Genomic DNA, 20,359 nt, shown 5'->3' with positions numbered 1-20,359 from the left:
AGTGGGTAGATATTTTCATTTGACTATGTAATTGTTTATCAAATTGAATGGGTCATAAATATGAGTTGTTGCTTTTCAAGTGGGGGAAAATCTAATCTTATTTTTTAATACCAAGTGTTCATTCTCAGGAAGGTTCAATTATTGTCTCACTTATGAGGCTATAAATGAGTTTGCATGGCCTGTTATTGACATAAACTCACTCATCATTATTCAGATTAGTTACCACTTTTTAGACTGCTAGCTTGCCTACTGTACTTGGAGAGCAGCCAGAGTTAAGGATTCAAGAACAAGATTAAATATTACTTTGACCAAGTTTTTCTGCATCCCAAAATTCTTTATTTAACCCTCTTTTTCAGCTTGTCATTTTGTTATCACAGACACGGCTTTGCTGAAGACTTTTTAAAAGACTTTCTCTATGGTGGCCATTAGTAGCTAAATAGTTATGACACAGTAACCACCTCATACCGTGAAGAGGTAAGTGCTGTCTTTTTAATGTTGAAGCTCATGTTTGTGGAAGGAGAATTTGTCTAGGGGATGTTGACAGGGTAGGGCTGAAGAGCTTTGCATAGACCCATGGTGGTACTTGAGCTTTCTGGCCCCATGGACCAAGTAAGTGGTGCAGGGCTGGTCCATGGGCCAGATAGATCCCTATGTACCAGAATCAGGCTCCACGCTGTTTCTGCCCAGCCCTGTGTGCTCAGATATAGCACCACATGGGCTTGGCTGGCCCCCATATGCCAGGATTGGGCCCTGCACTGGCCCTGTCAACTGGGATCGAGCCCTGGGGATCAGCACTGTCCCTGTATACAGGGTTTGGGCTCCTGATCCAGCATGCAGGGCCCAGGTCTCCCCAAGGATCCAGAAATTTGGCACCGGGGGGAAGCTGCATGGACCACGTGCTATAGCATTGGGGGCCAGAGGTTGAACAGCCAGCTCAACCCCAGGGAGTCTTACTTCTGCCTGGCCGCTGCTGTAATAACAGCTCGCCTCCCATGCAGGGCACTAGCCCAGTGTGCTACTTCTGCACAGCTGGTTGAGCAGTAAGTACTTGTAGCAGGTAAATTTCCAGGTACCTGTTCCCTTGCAGCTCACAATGGGCAGCTTTCCCCTCCCGAGGCTCTCCCTGCTGCTCCTGCTTCTACACCCTTGAAGTAACAGGAGCTTTTTGCCTCTCTGTTACAGGAGACTTTCAGAAGGACTGGAAGTCAGGAACAGGGAATTGTGGAATTGTGGCTGTCAGCCTTCCTAAGTTTAGGGCCATGCATAGCCTTGTAAATTAAAAACACCTTGCAGAAAATGGTGGGCTAGGAAGTGACTTGGAAATGGTCAAATACATACCAGAAGTTCAGCAGAACTTCCATGGCCAGGCGGGACTGCAGCCAGAGGTCAAATAAGTGGTTTACAATTTAGATGTTTGGGTGGCACTGACAGTAACGTAACCTTTAAAGTTTGACCATAACTACTAATGTAGACAGCCTTCAAGACTTAAGCTTCTTAAATGCAAAGGTACTTTGAAGGTACCTTTCCCAATCATAGCAGAATGCACAAGCCCCAAACTAGTGTTCAAACTCCCCTAATGCTGGAGATTAGGCATATGTTGTCTAGTCATAAATTGCTGAGATTCAGAAAATGTTTTGGTGAATTTGGGCTTTTTCTTGGGAGAGCATGAACCATGATTTCACAGAAAAGTCATCCAAGCTCATTTTTCCTTTGAAAAGCGAAAAACAGAGTAATTTTGAGTTGAAATCTGGGGACAACCCTCCCCCTCCCCCCCCCCCATTTTACCTGGAATTGGTGGGGATGGTGGGAAAGCTTACATAAAATGGCTGACTTGCATGCATCTTTGAATAGGACCCTCCTTTGCCACAGTAAGTGGTCTAAACATTCCTGATAGACAAAAGAATTTCCGTGGGACTACTTGACAATTTTTCTTTGTGGTGGATGAAGCTTTATATATATTATGAGCTAGAAACAGACTCAGTACCCTAGGTTTGGTTGGTTTTAAGGAATATCCTGTGGTCTTGACTAAGATGAAAAAGAAAACAAATCTATTTAAAAGAGCATGATATTACTTCTGTAAATAAATAATATAAAAAATTTGAGAAAGGAGGTGATATATAGTCTGTTTTAGAATTTAACTTGCTTCATGGTGATTCCTGCCTTTTACTACAAGTGCAAATTGACTTTCAGTATATTACCTTGGAATTTGTTGTTGTCCTAGCTTCCAGGAATTTTCTGTTCTGCAGAGTGAATTTCATTGAATAACATAATACATTTGTAGTAGCGGGGGAAGTGGGTGGGGAATCACAAAATAATATTCTATCCCTACTATGCAGTAGACATCTGGAGGTATAAGAACTTTATTTGGAAAATAGTTTTCAAATGCACTTTAATGGCTATCAAAAGAATGAATTAGAGTCTTGTCAACGGGACCTTAGCACATGTTTATGTTTGATAATTTTGAATTAAAACAGTTGCATACATAGTTGTCAGGTGGGGCATAAGTCCTTAATGCATGTCTGTGCTCCCAATTAATTTCAAATTATGCAAAAATTGATTTCAGTGGGAACTACTAGTGTGAGGGCACTTTTGCACATTGAGCAGTAACAGTTGTTGTGATTACATAAATAGCTAAAATTGTTTAGACGATTTATTTACAGAACTAATATTACGCTTTTCTAAATAGATTTGTTTTCTTTTTCATCTTAGTCAAGACCACGTGATTTTCCTAAAACCAGCCAAACCTAGGGCACTGAGTCTATTTCTAGCTCATTATGCTGTGCTAGGAAGTGGAATTGCCTTTATTAGCAACTTCTGCACATCACGTGATTCCTTGTTAATCCTGATATAAACAGTGCTGATTAATGTTTTGCTCCATTACATTAATTAAACATCTCATATTTTCCATTTTATCCCATATGCTGTAACAAATGTCTCTGTTTGTGAAATTATTGCTAAATATAATTGTATTTCTCATGTGATTTAAGCAATGTACAAACACCAGTACAAAAATATATAGGCTAGGCTGCATTTGGGGCACTACCTGTAGATTTTCTATAGAAAATGGTATGATAATATTAAGTGCTTCCTACATAAACTGAATCTGCAGGACAAGGTTTCATATCTTTCTGTGGGGGTGAGGATGGGGGAGGGAAGGGAGAGGAAGTAGGGCCATGGAAAGGTATTATGTCTTCGTTGGGAGAACTGCTGCTTTTGGTAGAAACTAGGAGCATACAAGTGTTATTTTATTTTCCTGGAGGAAACATGCCCCCTTTTAGGAGAAAGATCTTCCAAGTTGACAACTGGAAGAGGGTTTCTCGCAAGAAAAAATGCCTGTATGCTGCTCTGCTCCCCTTCCCATCCAAACCTGGGATTGCCTGGCTTGGGAAACAGACAAGGGAGTTTTTTCCCACTGCTCCACTCCCATCCTGGTCCAGTCCAGGAGAGGAGTGGAGCAGCAAGGCAATGCTCCCAGGGGTTCCCCAGACTGGGCAGGGGGTCTTTGTCCGGCTGTTACTCTCCTTCTGGACTGATCTGGGAGTGAGGGGAGCAGCTGCTGCTGTTTCCCACCTCTTCACCAGACAAGGGATTGACCAACCTAAGGAATGGGTTGGGGGCTTTACTTTACTGCTCCCTTCATTATGCTGCCTGAGACAACGAGCAGCGCAGAGGAGCAGCAGCATGTTGCTCCCTTCCCATTCCTTAGACAGGGAGTCCCTGGTCTGGGAATGATGCAGGTAACCTTTCCCTGCCATTCCATTGCCCTGTGGGACCTGGAGAAGTGGAGCAACCTCTGTTCCCCATGCCTTCCCCAGACTGGGATGACCCCAGTCTGGCGAAGGCAGGGATGCGGGGTGGCTGCAGGATGAACTTCTGTACTGTTCCATCTCCTGGAAAGATTTCTAGCAATGAGAAATTTCCACCGCTTGAAATGAATACCTGTTCATACCCTATTTTTCTTTAGTTCATACCCTTAGCTGTCTTCCCTCCTGGATTCTAATAATTTTGGGGAAAGATTTCTCAAGGAGGTGAGTGTCAGTCTTCCCTTCAGAAATTCAGTGTCAGTGCTAGTTTAATATTCTTGAGAAAAAGAATCTCAATTTCCTTCCACTGGGCATCTCATCCTGGATTTTGTGAACTGCCTTGTACCAGTGGAGAACAGGCAAAGTGTTTTTCTTTCCTTCTGCTTCTCATGAATGGATCTATAATTACGGATACCTAGCCAGTCCTGATCTTAAACACCAGGACTAGGGCCTTGTGTTGGCAACAGAAATGTGCTGGAAATCAGTGGAAAGACCTGAGTAGCAGGAAGATGTGCTTATAGAAACTTACCATGATAATTGCCATGTTGGGCAATCTATATTCTACATAAAATGGTGACTCTTAATTGCATTCACATTGAAATCCAGCTTCATTGTGGATTGGGTGAATGCAAAAATCTCTGTGACCTGATCTATAATTATGGAGAATTTGGATTTGGTGTGTAAAATACAACCTTCTTGAGCCTGTGACATCCACTTTGACATCCAAGAATGCCAAATTAAAATATTTTCACAATTTTTTTTTGCACAAAATATCCAAAATTTCCCCTCTCCGTCCTGATTACAGATGGGATCAGATTTCAGAATTTTTGTTTCTCACTATCTGCATTTACTAATGTTTGCTTCTTTGTTAAAAGCCTTGTCTTCCATGAGGGGTTTAAGATTAGGACTCCAATGCCTGGAGTCCTGTGATTATCTGTGAATCTTAGTTTTCAAAACCATTATGTCCAACCCTCAAGGTTGTGAAGAAAATAAAAAGTGTTGTACTTCTAAAAGCTCAAATGCAGAAAGCAATGAAGACTCTGTATTTTGTTTGTATTATTTTGTGTTGTGTCATGTGTTATGCTTAAATCTCCTGTTTTTTTAGTTAATCTCATGATTGGGGTCATGACTGCCAGGCTTGCTCGTTCATTCATTCATTCAAAAAAAAGAAGCATTATTGTCAGCTTTCTAACTGATCCTAGTGTGGATACTAAGATGTTACCTGTCCTAGCAACCTGCTTGGTAGTTTGGTGTTGGACAAGGGTTTGTAACTCCCTTACACGATGCCAGAACTATACAGACTCTAATAACTGGTTCTGGAGATTTTAGATGCATTGTATGCTACTGTTGCTGCTTGTGGGGTCAGAGAGTGGTCCAAAATTGCAGATGGAGTAAGTAGTATTGATAATAGGATCATGAGGACCTGTAACCATTTTTTTAACATGGACAATAGCAGCCTGTGCTTGTGTTTCTGAGCCCAATGGAAGTGATCTAATGATAGGTGATATCTAAATCTTGTGTTTTGTATGTTGAGCTTCTAGTAAAATGGAAGGCAGTAGTCTTATTCTAAGAGATTTGCTTTTGTTCTAGCTCTTGCTGTGGGATATACCTGATTACAATTCAGCATTGCTTCAGTCAGTATGATCTGTTTTGGAATATGCTAATTCAATTTGTTTTTGTATTTAAACTGCTTGGATTCCACCAGCTGAGGCACAAATAAAATGGATTTTTCACATAAATATTATGTAGTAATTTATGGTCATTTTTGTAAGCTTCTAACCAGGGTAGCCAGATAATGAAAGTCAGTCCCCAGGTGTACAATAAACAGCACAACAAGCTGCATTGAATGTATATAACTATTTTCATAAGAAAGCATTTGAATTTACAGTGTTCAGTATAATTCTATTAAACTAGTTCTTCTCACTCTAAATTCTGCTTCTAACAAGGCAGTAAAAGAACTTGAAGAGGGTGACTAGTTCACTATATTATGCATGCGTGAAATGACTTTTCAACTTATATAAATAAGCTATCAGAATGCAAAAGGTCCATAAAATTCCTGTTCATATTTGTTTGGTGCGTATTTAAATTAGAAGTATTAAATTGAAGTATATTATTTTTAATCCAAAACACTGTCTTGATTTCAAATTATTTTACTCGGTTAAAAACAAAGCAACTCCTATTCTTCCAAGGAGAAAACCAGAGTCTGATCTCAGTTACATTGGTGTAAATCTGGTGTCAGTCAACTAAGTACAGTGCAACTGTGATTTGGAATCAGTTCAACAGGGTTGCATTATTCTTATTTTTTTTTCCAATTGAGACTGATGTGGTTCTTTTTCTATCTGTGTTGTATACCAATTGTAATGTATCCTATATAATTTAACTGCAGTTGTTTCTATGTATTGGACCATAATCCTTTTCAGTGCTCAAAACAGAAGAAATCTAATTTTCAAAGAGGCTAAATACAGAGGTGTAGCCAGTTATTTCTGCATCCTGGGCACAATGGAGAGGGGGGGTTGCTGGATATTACATGGGGGTAGTTGGTACAGTCTTACCTGCTAGGGCACAGGTTCACTATGGGACTGGAGGCTCTCGCCACTTCTCACAGCTGCTCTAGTTTCTTACAGCAGAGGAAGGGTTAGAGGAGGAGTAGGGGAGGCTGATAAGGGGACATCCACCTCTAGGTCTGTACAGCTTCAGCCTCAGTCTCAATCTCCAGCCACTGGTTGAACCCATACTGAGCACAGGCTCCCTTCTGCCACTCTGATGCTCCCCAACTCCATTCTGGCACTCCTCCACTAGTCAGCCCCCAGGGCTTGTGTGTTGTCACCTGTTCCTAGTTACACTATCAGCTAAATATATCCTTGCTATCCACTAGTCAACCACACCATTTTTATATGCTCCTTGTTGGTATAGATTGTCAAGTATTTCAAGATTAAAGCATTTTTTGTTTGCTGTAACTCCTGGCAGAAATAATTTATACAATAAAGGGTGTTCCTCTGACTCACTGGTAATGGTTTAGGTCTTCTTTTCCTCTACATTAGATCCAGCATATTCAATATTAATTGCTGGATTTAAAGCTTCTCTGTAATGTCTGTCAGCTGCTCAGGGGAAAGGTGTAACCATAACCATTAATGTAGAGATGGTTATGGAATGAATCTTGATCTCTATGGCTAGGTACAGACATTACACTTATGTGTGTTAAGCCCACAAAAAGTGCTTTAAAGCCATAACAGAACAGATGTTCATGGCACTTAAATAGCATAAAAAATGGTGGACCCTGCTCTAATTTAACCCTTGGCGGATGTACCGTTAGATTAAAGTGCTTTAGGTTAGAGTGCTTTTTTGCATGCCTGGACCATATTCATTGTGCTTCAATGTAGGTTGCTTTCTGCTACCATTCTGGGGCCCTTTGCTGGATGACTTGCTAGCCTTGGCTTGTGCTCATCTGCTCTAGGCAAGCACTAGCCCAGCCCCAGCCCTGGGCTGTCAGAGAGAGGAGATAGAAAAGTCTCTATCCCCCTGTAGCCCGGTGACGGGATTGGGGAATGGAGCCTCTTTGCCATACAGATTTTGCCACCCCCACTTCCTTCTTTGCTAGCTTGTGGGCTCTAGTCTTGGTGGGGGCTGGGTTAGGTCTGCATGGCAGATGGTTTCCATTCCCCTCTGTTCCCACCAGGCCCAGTTCCCAGCGCAGCAAAAAACCAGCCAAGCTGCCCTGTGCTGTAGGTCCTGGCAGTAGCTGTCAAAAGCCTGGGTGGGGGTGCGAAGGGAGTCCTCCTGCCATATGGAACTGGCCTGGCCCTTCCTCCTGAGACCCCCAGCCTACAAACTGTGGGTATGGGTGGGGGGACTCTGTTCCTCTTCTCCTCCCCCAGCAGGTGCTGACAGTCCCCACCAGGGGCTTTTTGAATGTCTGTACTTAGCCTATATGAGCAATGTTGATAACTCATTTCCTTTCAGAACATGTGCAGCCACATAGGGTAGCAGCTCATAATATTTCTTCTCCTTTCATAGGTATAGATTGTAAGAAGCTATGTATTTTCTATAAGCTCTATCTAATACAGTCAGGGCTGATGTTTTTCACAGGCTGCAAAGTACTGTAGCTCTATACTCCATTCTACTCTGATCCCCTTCCCCTACCCAATCTTCTGCTCTGTTTTCTACTTCTTGCCATGTGCTGCCTACCTGATTTGCTGCTCTGCTTTCTATTTTCTTCTCTACCTGACACTTTGCTGCCTGCCTTCTCCCTATCTGCTGTATGCCACACACAGAAGTTGCCTGTGCCACTTGTGGCACGTGTGTTGTGTGTAAGGCTTCTGCTGTGCAGCCTATGTAACTAGGCCAGCTGCACTTAATGCACTAACCAGGGCCAGTTGATCCTAGCCCCTTCTCTCTGATTTATAATGGAGCTGATTTTTGGAACTTTTCTGGCATTTGAGTCCTGCTGCACAACTTTCTAGTCTCCAGTCCTTGAGTGGCTCCTGTCCCTGTAGCTATTCTGGCTTCCTAACCTCTGATTCCAATTAACCTTTTGGTTTGGTGTTTGGACTTTAGCTTGACCTTGGCTTGCTATCTGACCCCTTGATTCTGGTTACTCCTCCAGCTCAGTTTCAGCTTGGCTTCAGATCCCCTGGATCTGGGAGTTGTCCTTGATTGCTTCCAACCCATGGTTCATCCCTGCAACCTCCTGGTTCTCACTCCCAGCTCCTCCTGCCAGGACTGACATGCTTGTGAACCCAGACACTTGTGGGTTGGTCACCCTTGGGCTAGTAAATGAATCTTCCATGCATTTTCAGTCTCTCCTCCACTTTAGCTGAGGTTTAGTGACACCTGAATATTGGTGTCATTGCTGCAGTTTCAAAGAAGGTCAGACTTTAGAGTGGTGTTTCTGTATGTGAGTGTGTTGTTTTTCTTCTTGACCTATTTTGGAGATATGAGTGGACTTAGTCAAACAAATCAGATAGGACAAACAAAAATCTATTTACCTTTATAAGTTTGAATACAACCTGAATTAGCGGGATTTGAGAAGTGGGAATTCCTCCTCCTATAAATAACATGCTCATCACAAAATTAAATTTGGTATCCATCTCACCTGCTGGGTTAAATTATTTATCAATGTAATTTACATTTGTAAAAAGTCAGGTTTGGAAAAGCCTTACCAAACAGATGTCCAAAACTGCTGTGGATAACAGATGACAAAAAATGCCTAACCCTAATTTTTTGGAAGTGCTATGGTAATCAGCAATGGTTACGAATGATTGTGAGGTGGAACAATGATCTGAGGTATCAAAAATAGAAATGACCACCCCACAAGCCTTCTTGTGCTTTAGTTTACAAACTGTGTTTTTGAATGTTAGCAAAATAAAGACTAAGCAGAGTTGAGGAAGGGCATTTTGTGCTGAAGTCTTAAACAATAAGTTCAAGGGAAGAATATCTTTGCAGACACACTCGCTAACTTGGTGAGAAGGGCTTTCAACTAGGTTCACTGAGGGATGGAGAACAAAGCCTTGAGTTGGGGAAGTGGGTGATCTGGAGGAACTGCAAGCAGGAGAGGGCAACAGGGGAGGCCTTCTCATTCTTCCTGAGAAAGTAGGGCAATCGACTTGTTACCTCAGGTGTTGGTACATGAAAGCATGGAGCCTAGGAAATGAGCAGGAAGAATTGGAAGTCCTCACATAGTCCTGGAAATATGATAGAGACTTGGTGGGATAGCTCACATAATTGGGCTACTATCATGGATGGGTATAAATTATTCAGGAAGGAAAATCAGGGGAGAAGAGGAAAAGGCATAGCACTTTATGTAAAAGAGCTGTATGATTGTTCAGAGCTCCACTATGAGACTGGAGATAGGTTTGTTGAAAGTCTCTGGGTTTAGCGTTGGAGGGGAGAGCAACAGGGTTGATGTTGTGGTGGGTGTGTGTTATAGACCACCAGACTAGGAGGATGAGGTGGATGAGGCTTTCTTCAACCAATTAGTGGAAGTTTCCCAATCATAGTCACTTGTTTGCATGGGGGATTTCAATCACCCTGATATCTGCTGGGAGGGCAGTAGAGCAGTGCACAGGAAATCCAGAAAGTTTTTGGAGAGTGTTAGGGACAGCTTCCTGGTACAAGTGTTGGAGAGGCCAACTAGGGGCCCTGCTTGACCTGCTTCTTACAGACTGGGAAAAGTTGATGGGGAATGTAGGATGGCAACTTGGGCGGTAGCAACCACAACATGACTAAGTTCATGATCCTGAGGAGAGGAAGGAAGGAGAGAAGCAGAGTAAGGGCTTTGGAATTTAGAAAATCAGACTGGGACTCCATCAGGGAACTGTTGGACTGGATCCCTTGGGAGGCCAGTCTGAAGGGGAAAGGAGTCCAGGAGAGCTGGTTGTATTTTAAAGAACCCAGGAGGACACAGGACCAAACCATCCCAATGCACAGGAAGACTAGAAAGTATGGCAGAAGACCAGGTTGGCTTTGCAGGCTACTCTTCAGTGAATTAAAGTGCAAAAAGGAAACTTACAAGAAGAGGAAGTTGGAACAAACAACTAGGGAGGAGTATAAGAGTATTGCTTGGGCATGCAGGGATGACATTAGGAAGGCCAAAGTGCAACTGGAGTTGCAGCTAGCAAGGAATGTGAAGGGTAACAAGAAGGGTTTCTACAAGTATGTCAGCAACTAGAGGAGAAGGAAGGGCAAGGAGAGGGTCCCTTACTGAATGGGGGAGGCAACCTAGTGACAGATGTTGAAAAGGTCAAAGTACACAATGCCTTTTTCACCTGTCTTCACAGGCAAGATCAGCTCCCAGTCCACTGTACCTGGCAGCACAGTTTGGGGAGGAGGTGAGCAGCCAACAGTGGCAAAAGAACAGGTATGGGACTATTTCAAAAAACTGAACATATACATGTCCATGGGGTCAGAAGTGATATATCCGAGGGTGATAAGGGAATTGGCCAATGTGATTGCAGAGCCACTAGCCATTATCTTTGAAAACTTGTGGCACTTGGGAGAAGTCCAGGATGACTGGAAAAAGGCAAATGTAGTGCCCATCTTTTTAGAAAGGGAAGAAGGATGATCCAAGGAACTGCAGTTCAGTCAGCCCCTGGAAAAATCATGGAGCAGGTCCTCAAGGAATCCCTTTCTAAGCACTTGGAGGAGAAGGATGTGATTAGGAACAGTCGGCATGGATTCACCAAGGGCAAGTTGTGTCTGACCAATCTGATTGTCTTCTATGATGAGATTACTGGATTTGTGGATGCAAGGGGCTCAGTGGATGTGATAGACCTTGACTTCAGCAAATCTTTTGATATGGTCTCCCACAACATTTTCATAAGGAAGGTAAGGAAGTGCAGGTTGGATGAATGGTTTGTAAGGTGGATAGAAAATTGGCTGGATCATCAAGCTCAGAGGGTAGTAGTCAATGGCTCTTTGTCTAGTTGGTGCTGATATCAAGTGGAGTGCCCCAGGGTTTGGTCCTGGAGCCAGTTTTGTTCAATATCTTTATCAGCAGACTGGAAGATGGCACAGAGTGCACTCTTAGCAAGTTTGCAGATGACAAACTGGGGGGGGGGGAGGGGAGTAATGGATACACTGGAGGGTAGGGCTAGGATTCAGAAAGACCACAACAAATTGGAGGATTGTATGAAAAGAAATCTCATGAGGTGCAATAAGGAGAAGTGCCAAGTCCTGTACCTAAGACAGAGCAATCCCATGCTTGTACAGGATGGGGACCACCTGGCTAAGCAGCATCTCTGCAGAAAAGGACCTGGGGGGTTACAGTGAACAATATACTGAATATGAACCAACAGTGTGCCCTTGTAGTAAAGAAGGCTTAACAGCACATTGGGCTGCATTAGTAGAACTGTTGCCAGCAGATCGAGGAAAGTGATACTTCCCCTCTAGTCAGCACTGGTGAGTCCACATCTGGAGTACTGTATCCAGTTTTGGGCCTCCCACTACAGAAAGGATGTGGAAAACTTGGAGAGGGCAATGAAAATGGTTAGGGGTTTGGGGTACATGGTTTATGAGGAGAGGCTAAGGGAACTGTGCTTAATTAGTCTGGAGAAGAGAAGATTGAGAGGGAGTTTAATAGCAGCCTTCAGCTCTGAAGGATGGTTCCAAAGAGGATGGAGCTACACTGTTCTCAGTGGTGGCAGATGACAGAACAAGGAGCAATGGTTTCAAGTTACAGCAGGAGAAGTTTATGTTAGATATTATGAAATACTTTATCACTAGGCAGGTAGTAAAGCCCTGGAACAGGTTACCTAGAAAGGTGGTGGAAACTCCATCCTTGGAGGTTTTGAAGACCTGCTTAGACAAAGGCTTGGCTGGAATGATCTAATTGGGGATGGTCTTGCTTTGAGCAGGGGGTTGGACTAGATGTTCTCCTGAGGTCCCTAACTTCCTATGATTCTAAGTTAGTCCAATAAAAGATATTGCCATGCCACAAACTTGTTTCTAAATAGAATGGAAACAATGAAAGCTATAGTATCAATAGATTTGTATGTTTTGGGTTATCATTTTATTATGTATTTTTGGAGACAGGACTAATGAGTTGAGGGAAGATAATGTACAATGTTTGATTGCACAAAGCAATCTAAAGAAATCACTGTGCTAACAAAAATAATCAAGCTTAGACTTTAGATAAGCAAAGAGATAAAATACAGAAATGGTATATATGGCACTTTTCAACAGAATCATTTTGAAGGCCTTAGTTGTTATTCCATTTAATGGATTTCTTTTATTTGTGTTTGTCTCTGTACACAGACCAGTTCTCTTGAGAACCAAGCTTTTTGTAAGGTGCCATCATAAATGAGAATAGATTCATAGCAGTTTACTCTTTCTTCTTTTTCTTTTTTTCAAACTAAGTTGTAAAAACCTCAAATTTTGTTTTTTTTCTTTATTGTCATGTTCTTCTGACTCCCTTTAACAAAACACGTTCTAGACATAAATCACAGGGACAATTATATTGCCAGTGCTTTAACAAAGTGCAGATGGATGGATACTACCTGCAACCATGTCTTCAGCTATATACTGTCAGGTGCTCTAAAAGGCAGTTCAGCCTGGGTTAATTGCTTAGTGGGCCACACCTGCCTGGGGCTTTGACTGACAGCCCTGACCCAGCTCAGGACTCCAGCTGGCCACTCTCTGGGCCTCCCGATTGGCTGCTGGGAAATCAGCTTCACCATTTTGCTCCAGGTAAGGCATCAGCTTTTAAGTTAGCCAACAGTTCTTGCTGAATGTTTGCTTTTGCAAGCTTCTGAGATAAAGTGCTCCAGCTTCCATGACCCTGTTCACCCTTTTGGTGGACTGTAGCTTCTAGATTTTCCCTCAGATTTGGTAATTCAGCCTCTGACTCCTGAACTTCAACGTGGCTCATGATTCAGACCTTGCCCCTTGACTTCCCCAGGATATGATACCTAGGTACCTGTTTTCTGCTCCCAGATTTGGTTTGTGTTTTGGACTCTGCCCTAATTTAGGCTCCCAGAGGAGGACTAGAATCACTTTACCAGACCACCAGTGATCCAGTCCATTACACGAACAATGCTTCATCATTTCAAGAATCTCAATCAAATATGTGGCTTTTCTGGAAAAAAAAAAAAAAAAAAAGCCCTTGCTTCTTGTTAATTAAGCCTTATTGTGTTTGTTCCATGTCTTTATGTAAGCCTTGACGATGGAGCTGATTAAAAAGTAAGAAATCTGGATTCTTTTATTTGAAATCTGATTTTGATCTGAATTGGGTCCAAACTATTTTTTTTTTCTTAACTTGCAAGAAACTGGGTATTCTGAGAACTTTGTTTTTAGGAGTCTTGATATTTCTAAAACTAAATAGGACTCCCCAGAACTTTACAGTAGTGACACAGTGAAATTATTGTCATGTTGCAGCTGCTTGGGATCCAAGGGTATGTGATTTCAGTTACAGCTTGGCTGAGAGGGGAGGGAGGGTTATTTGTGGCTTTTTGGCAGAGGGCGTGGAGCCTCTGACATTCCTGGCTACCCTGGAGCTGTCTCCAGAAACTCTGGACTTCTCACTCTGTGACAGCCCACCAGATTGGTTTATACTAGAGCTGCAAACACTAGGTCCTCAGCCCTGGGGCAGACTACTAGCAATCCAGGCAGTAGTTGGACATTGCTAAAACATAGCAATATGTTGGACGTTACCTTGGATTGTTTAAAAGTTAAGAGGTAGTTAGTCATGTTAGTCTGAAGTCAGGCAAAAGGTAGGGCAGCCTGATACCTTTTGGAAATGAGCTGGCTCAGAGGCTTAGTATGTAACAGCCTTCTTGATCAGCTACTTTATCTGATGCCAAACCTTCTGCCTATCAAAAGTTAAGTGAATATGACACATTTTAGATGGAAATGTTTATAAATACATAGGCATTTTCTGACAGCAGAGTTTTGATAATTTCTGAACAGCTCTATTTTTGTTTTTCCCATCCAGCCATTCACTAATTGCAGGACTGTGGGCACTGCTATTTCATTTCTGGCGCTCCAGATTCACCCAATTTAGTTCTTGAGCCTCTAGTTCAGAAAGAGCTTGTAAAAGAACACCTCTGTTCTCACTTTTGGATGGGTGTGCAGATCAAATGTCTTGTGTGTTCTTATTGCTTATCACCCAGCTGCTCTAACATACTTGTTTTTGCCTTTGGAAATGTGTGAACATAAATAGTGACCAATAATTGCCACATTTTTCTTATTCATGTTGGTGTCTAACAGCCAACTGAGAATGGGGTGCTGGGTAGAGAGAGAGGAGTAGGTGGTTCTACTCCAGAAAGCATGAAGTCCAAACAGATGCACTCACAGGTTGGAGAAGGGGATTTAACACAGAGTAAGCTTTGTAAAGGCATGACGTTTCATATTAGTTTCACTTTTTTTTTTAAAGGGAGGGTAGTATTTAGGATACATAAGCTTAAATGAAACAAAGTGAAGGGAGAGGAAGTGATGGAGACTGGACAGAAAAAAGGAAGGTAGGAGGAGCAGGATATAAAGGGAAGCTAAGGTAAAGATTGGGGAAGTTAGGAAAAAAGGTACAACAAATAGCCATTGGGGGCCAGGCCAGAAGTTATCCAGGCAAAACAATTAGAAATTCTCCAAATGTCAAGTAGTCTTGGTGTTGACTGCTGCCTTAGCAGTTCCAGGTGGCTGAAGTCTTTGCAGCTGGGAACTAGTCAATATTTTCCTAAAGCCAAATGGTACATTGGCAGGCAGGAGATCTTCTACTTGGGTCCTGGTTTGCTCAAAATGTGTCCTCTAGGCCTGGAGGGTTTCTTTTCTGAGGGTCTGCTGGGGGAAGGGTTGATTGTACCTGGTGCTTATTTGTTCCCCATTGAAGAACTTATGCACTATTATCAGTAGGAGTCCCTGGAGTCTTCATAAGTATTGATTGTATTGATTCATGAGTATTGATTCAGCAGCTGAACTAAAGGGCTAAGATAAAGAAGCAAGGCTTTTAAAATAACAAACAACCTATTTTCAATTATCTTATGGTTTGAGGAAGACTGCTGCTTCAGATGAGCAAGTTCTGTGTCTTCTCACAACCTGCTGCCTGCATACATTCACAGGAGAGTATCCTATTAAACCCTGAAAGGTTTTATTCACCAGAAGGCTTCTTCAACTCTTTGAGCCCTCACTTGTCAAGTCAGTTTGTAGGCTGCCTAAGCTAGAGTTCTGGCCTTGGCAATGGATGAAGATAATTGAGAGAGAATAGCTGGCCATTCTAAGCCATTCCCTTTTTCTTGCCTATATTTTCCCTGGTCAAAAAGACTAAAAAATATTTGTAAGAAAACGTAATGCTGAAACCAGACTAATGTACAGAATTAACTGTGCATTACAGATAACCACAGTATTTGTTACAACAAGTCTCTCTCTCTCTCTCTCTCTCTCTCTCTCTCTCTGTTGGTTTCCTCTTTCTATTACTGAACTTTCCTTTGCAAGTCAACAGTTGAGAATTGGGCTTCTAAGAATATACACAGTTCTACTCTATCCAGTCTATCATGATCTTGTCTCTTGTTGCCACTTTATCAACTCCACTCTGTCAAGAACATGAATTTCAGTGCCCCTCTGCTCAATTCCACCTACTTCTTTTTCCATCTCCTGTTTGCTTTTTATCTAGCTATGGGATGCTCCGTGCCTGTGCATGGAAAGCTCTTTCATTATCATTTACTTAGCTGCCAAGCTTCCTCTCTTCAAAGCTGTGCTTCTAGGGAATACCACATTCGCTCAGACTCTGGATACATTTCCTCTTGTATCATATGTGGTCTTCAGTGGTGGCCTTCAGAGAAAGATGTAAGAGTCCAGTAGTGAGAGATGTGGAATCATTTCTCCCCTGTTAAATCATAGCTTAATCTTTGATAATTAGAGATTGACACAAACCTTGAAATATGTGGTTAACTACTGTGTTATCAAGTTATGCAGTTACAATGTGGGCGTGCCTTAATGTGAGAGGAAGATTTTCTTATTAGGTTTCCCTGTAGTAAAGAAATCTGCAGAAAACAGTGAAAAAAACCTCTAGAGCAAAAATGCAGAAATAAGAAGAGGAGTGAGTAGAGGCAAGAACCCATAATAAGTAACTGCCATACTATTGTTTCTACCTGAGCATGCCAAGCCTCCTCCATATCCTGTTGTTCAATGTGGAGCCTGTTGATTTCTACAGGCTTTGAGTCGGTTCTTCAAGGCAGTTAAGTCTGCAAAAAGAAAGCAGCCACTGTCTAAAGCAGGCCTGTTTTTCATATTTATTTGTTTTTTCCCATGTGATATTGTATTTTGCTGTAGAGTAAGAAATGCTAAGAGAAAAATGTAGGTAACATAAGAAGAAATGTGTGTCTTCCATTATCTTTCTACGTATTGAATTTTTTTATGTTTGTGTGCATGTTAAATGCCTGATGTAGGTGGGTAAAGGTTGTTTTTCTTTTTTTAAACCCATCCCTAGCAAGTAGCTCAGTGAAAATTTATATAGATAAATATTGCTAAAGTATAAGGAAAAAAAATACCCCAGACTTTGCGGTATCTGTTGGGTTAGACATATCTTCTTCAGGTCACTGCTGTCCATTCTAGATGTGGTGGCAGCTTGTTGTCCCGACCCAACACCCTTCCTGCCGTAACTGTCCTCACTTTCTCAGAGGCAGGCATAGATCACATCTCAGTGAGAAGTATTTTATGATTTTTTGATCATTTGAAGAGATGAATTTCTTATAAGCATAATGATGTAGCTAGCCAGCCAGGCAAAGAATCCGATTACTCTAACACTTAAGTACTTTACTCATATCGGTGTTGTAGCAAGCATTTTTTGTTCTTCCCAGAAGCTGAATAATAGATTTCCTACTTTGAAATCCCAGGAAAAGATGAGGTACTATATGGCAGAGGGCTGCTGTTTTTGTGTGGACACTGCATTGAGGGGGTTTTATGGTGTGGGTTGTCACAGACTAGTGTGGGATGTATACTTTCACACATTTCTCCTGAGTTTCTCTTTAGCTTCAAAATGAAAAAAGGGCCTTATACCACAAAAAAATCAAATGGAAGGTAGGGCAGGGTAGCATCAGGATAACATGGCTAACTACCTCACAGCAAAAAATGAATTGGAACCAATCACCGAAATGTGGCACTGAATAAGTGTCTGAAATGTACCCAGGTTATATGATTTGAATGAAACAGTCAGACAGCTTTAGTGTTATCACAAGGTTGGAGGTACAATGTGTCAAATTCTTTATGGTTTCTGTTGCTTTTTACTCGTGAATGGAATTGCTAAGAATTGCACGGTCAGTCATTTTGAGACCAGATACTTGCATGAATAAACTCAGTACACCAATTGATTTCAACTTGAAGTTTAGGGCTTAGGAAGGATTATGTTTAGTTCAAATTTTAATTTAAACTAATGGCAGTTAGACTGCATTTGTTGGCCCAGTAAAAGGCTTCATATGGTTTTCCAGAAGTAAACCTTGCCTTTTGTGTGTTTAGTATCCCTACTGGCCCCTGAGTGCACTTTGAATTTTTAGATGATTATGTTTCTTTAACCTAAACTGGCCTTGGTGATAACTCTGTCTGTCTGTCTCAAAAAAAAAAATAAAAATCCTATAAAATCTGCAACAGGAAACAAAACAAGACTTTTTTTTACTTTTCTCTTGTTGATCTATGTAGTTCTATTTAAAATATATTGAACTGTGTTTCTTCAGTTCACAGATTTAAATGTGAATGTATAAATGCCTTCGAGCTGCTACTGGTTAAACGTTCAACGCATCCTTCTGCAAAATGCACCTAATATAGTACTATGGCTAGGATAAAAGCAGCAAATGTGAAGTTGAAAATTTGTGCCTAAAGCTTTTTATATTTTAAAAGCTTTTGCAACTTCTGCATAAACTGTATGAGGGTAAATATTTCGTTCACATCAAAGGTTCCAGATGCTGAGCTTTCATTTCATTTCAGCCTTTCTCCAGGACTTTTTCCTTATTTTGGGTATCAAATTCAAACTCCTGCACTCGGCATACCTCTAGTGTCCGAGCCTTCAAATATCTCTATAAAATGCAGTTCTGCTAAGAGGCCTTGCTTAAACCTAATTTTGTCCCCAAAGAATTATGAGTCGCGACCTACAGAACTTGCAGTTTTGTGGATTCCACAAAATGCAGCATTGCCCTGAAATCCATGAAACAAACTTACTGAGCACTGCAGCTGATCACTGGATGGGGAAGAGAGGGCTGCCTGCTTTATGGGCTGCTGGTAATATGGCTGCCACTCCTGCCTCTCACTGCTGATTGGTTGCAAGAACTGTCTGTCCTGTGGCCCCACCCCTCTTCAATCAGTGCCAAGGGATTGGGGCTCAATGATGAACAGCTCTTAGCCAATCAGTGGTGAGGGGCAGGGCTGCATGCAGGCAGCCTCTACAGCCAGTCAGCAGTGAGGCCTCAGCCAATCAAAGGCATGTGTGGCCTGCCATGCTTTGCCCACAAAATGGTTGCTCAGGCCTGCAAAATTGGGGGGCATCCACCATGAATTAGGTAGGTCTCTAATGATGAAAATAAAAAAGGCAAATAACTCTTGAATTGGAAATATGAGTGCAGAAGCACTGTTTTTTGTCTTCATGATGGTTTGTTCTTTTGCTGTGCTGGAGGATATTCCTATCCTATAGTTGTTCTTTTATATAGAAAACAGAGAGGCAGGAACCTTTTAATTGATGCCTGTGTGCATCTATTGTAGTTCTGTAAACTTTCTTACGGTGTTAATACACTATGGTAAGCCATATGTACTTGCCGATGCGCTCTCTCATATGGGTCAGCTGAGGGATGCTGTTTCCTCTCTGTTCCTCCTTCACATGCTGACCTTGTCTGAGTGAGGATGTGTGAACAGAAGCACACAATTCCCACAGATTAAAGGGGAAGGTGCTGTATGTGGCACACCTGATAAATAAAAAGCATAGTCATTTGGCTTATTTATTTCATATCTAGGACTCAATAGTCTGCAATGTTTTGATATTACCTGGAATAGCATTTAAGGTATGCAAAAAAGATAAGGTGTTTTGGTCCACAGAATCCAGAGGCAAGATCTTTCTTCTGTCTTTGGTATTTGCTGGCTTCTGACTGAGACTTGGAGTTGCAAGCATGCTAATTATTTCCCTCTTTGCTTTTAAAGAGACAAAGTACACTTCAAGTGAAAATGTTTTTTATTACAGGGGATGGATGCATCCTTCTGTATTCTGGGGATAATGGTGTAATGGTGTTGGGAGATACAGTACTTCCTTGTTGTGGAAACACATCCTCAAAGTCTGTTCTGGGGATGGAGAAGAACACTTTCCATATTTCTGTCAGACATAAATAAATCCTATTCTTGGAGCTTGTGGCAGGGCACCTTCAGTGCCTGCCACTGTAAGAGGCTTGAGTAGGTTGTGGAACAGCCAGCAGGTGCAGTGTAGCCTAACGAGGCAATCACGAGTGCAAGAGGGCTTTTGGATTGGAGGATGGGGTTGGGCAACCTCAGTAGAAACCCAGGCCCTCAGAGCTGAGTGGGCAGTTACTGTAGGGATGCCGCTGGAGTAACATTGCCCAGCTGGAGATCTGCTGAACCCAGAACCCTGGAGGTTAGGGGTAGGAACTGTGGGGATGGAGGAGGTTCCTGGTCCTGGGGAATGACCTAAAACTACAACCTGCTGGGCACTGGCGACGTGTAGGGGGTTCACACGGGTGCATGTGCATCTCCTGAGATTGGCGGTGCACCCCCTGAAAGGAGTGCCACTAGTGTTGCTGGCAGTGCCTGCGGCTGGTCACCGCTCACCACCCCACCCCTCACCACCGACACTGCCAGTGGTATCTGTGAGTGGTCACTGCTGGCCAGCGCCACTGCTGCTGACTGTGTCTGTGGGTGGTTGCCACCACCCTGCCATGAACATCGCTGAACCTTGCTACCATGCCACCGCTACCGCCACCTACAGGCGATCGCCGTGCCCTCCCAGCCTCCAGGGGCACATGCCATTCATGCTGCTGGGGTTGAATGGTGTGGTGGGGCTGCCTGTAGTGGGGTGATCTCCAGGAAATGCCAACCACAGCCTCCCTAGTGAAAGGTGAGTATGGGGTGCCATATAGCTTCAG

General features: G+C 42.5%; 1 long non-coding RNA gene across 1 annotated transcript in view; it reads left to right on the top strand.

Annotated features, from left to right (window-relative positions):
* Positions 1-351: 351 nt before the first annotated feature.
* The window catches only part of LOC109283873 (uncharacterized), a 109,233-nt gene continuing 89,225 nt past the window's right edge, over positions 352-20,359 (top strand). The window contains exon 1 of the long non-coding RNA XR_002091182.2: positions 352-474. This is a non-coding gene — a long non-coding RNA (uncharacterized LOC109283873). The remainder of the gene's footprint in view (positions 475-20,359) is intronic.

The sequence above is a fragment of the Alligator mississippiensis genome, chromosome 3 (genome assembly GCF_030867095.1).
Source record: "Alligator mississippiensis isolate rAllMis1 chromosome 3, rAllMis1, whole genome shotgun sequence".
In the NCBI taxonomy this organism is placed as follows: domain Eukaryota; kingdom Metazoa; phylum Chordata; order Crocodylia; family Alligatoridae; genus Alligator; species Alligator mississippiensis.
Note: the sequence above shows the minus strand (reverse complement) of the source record. Positions and strands in the feature narration are given on the sequence as shown.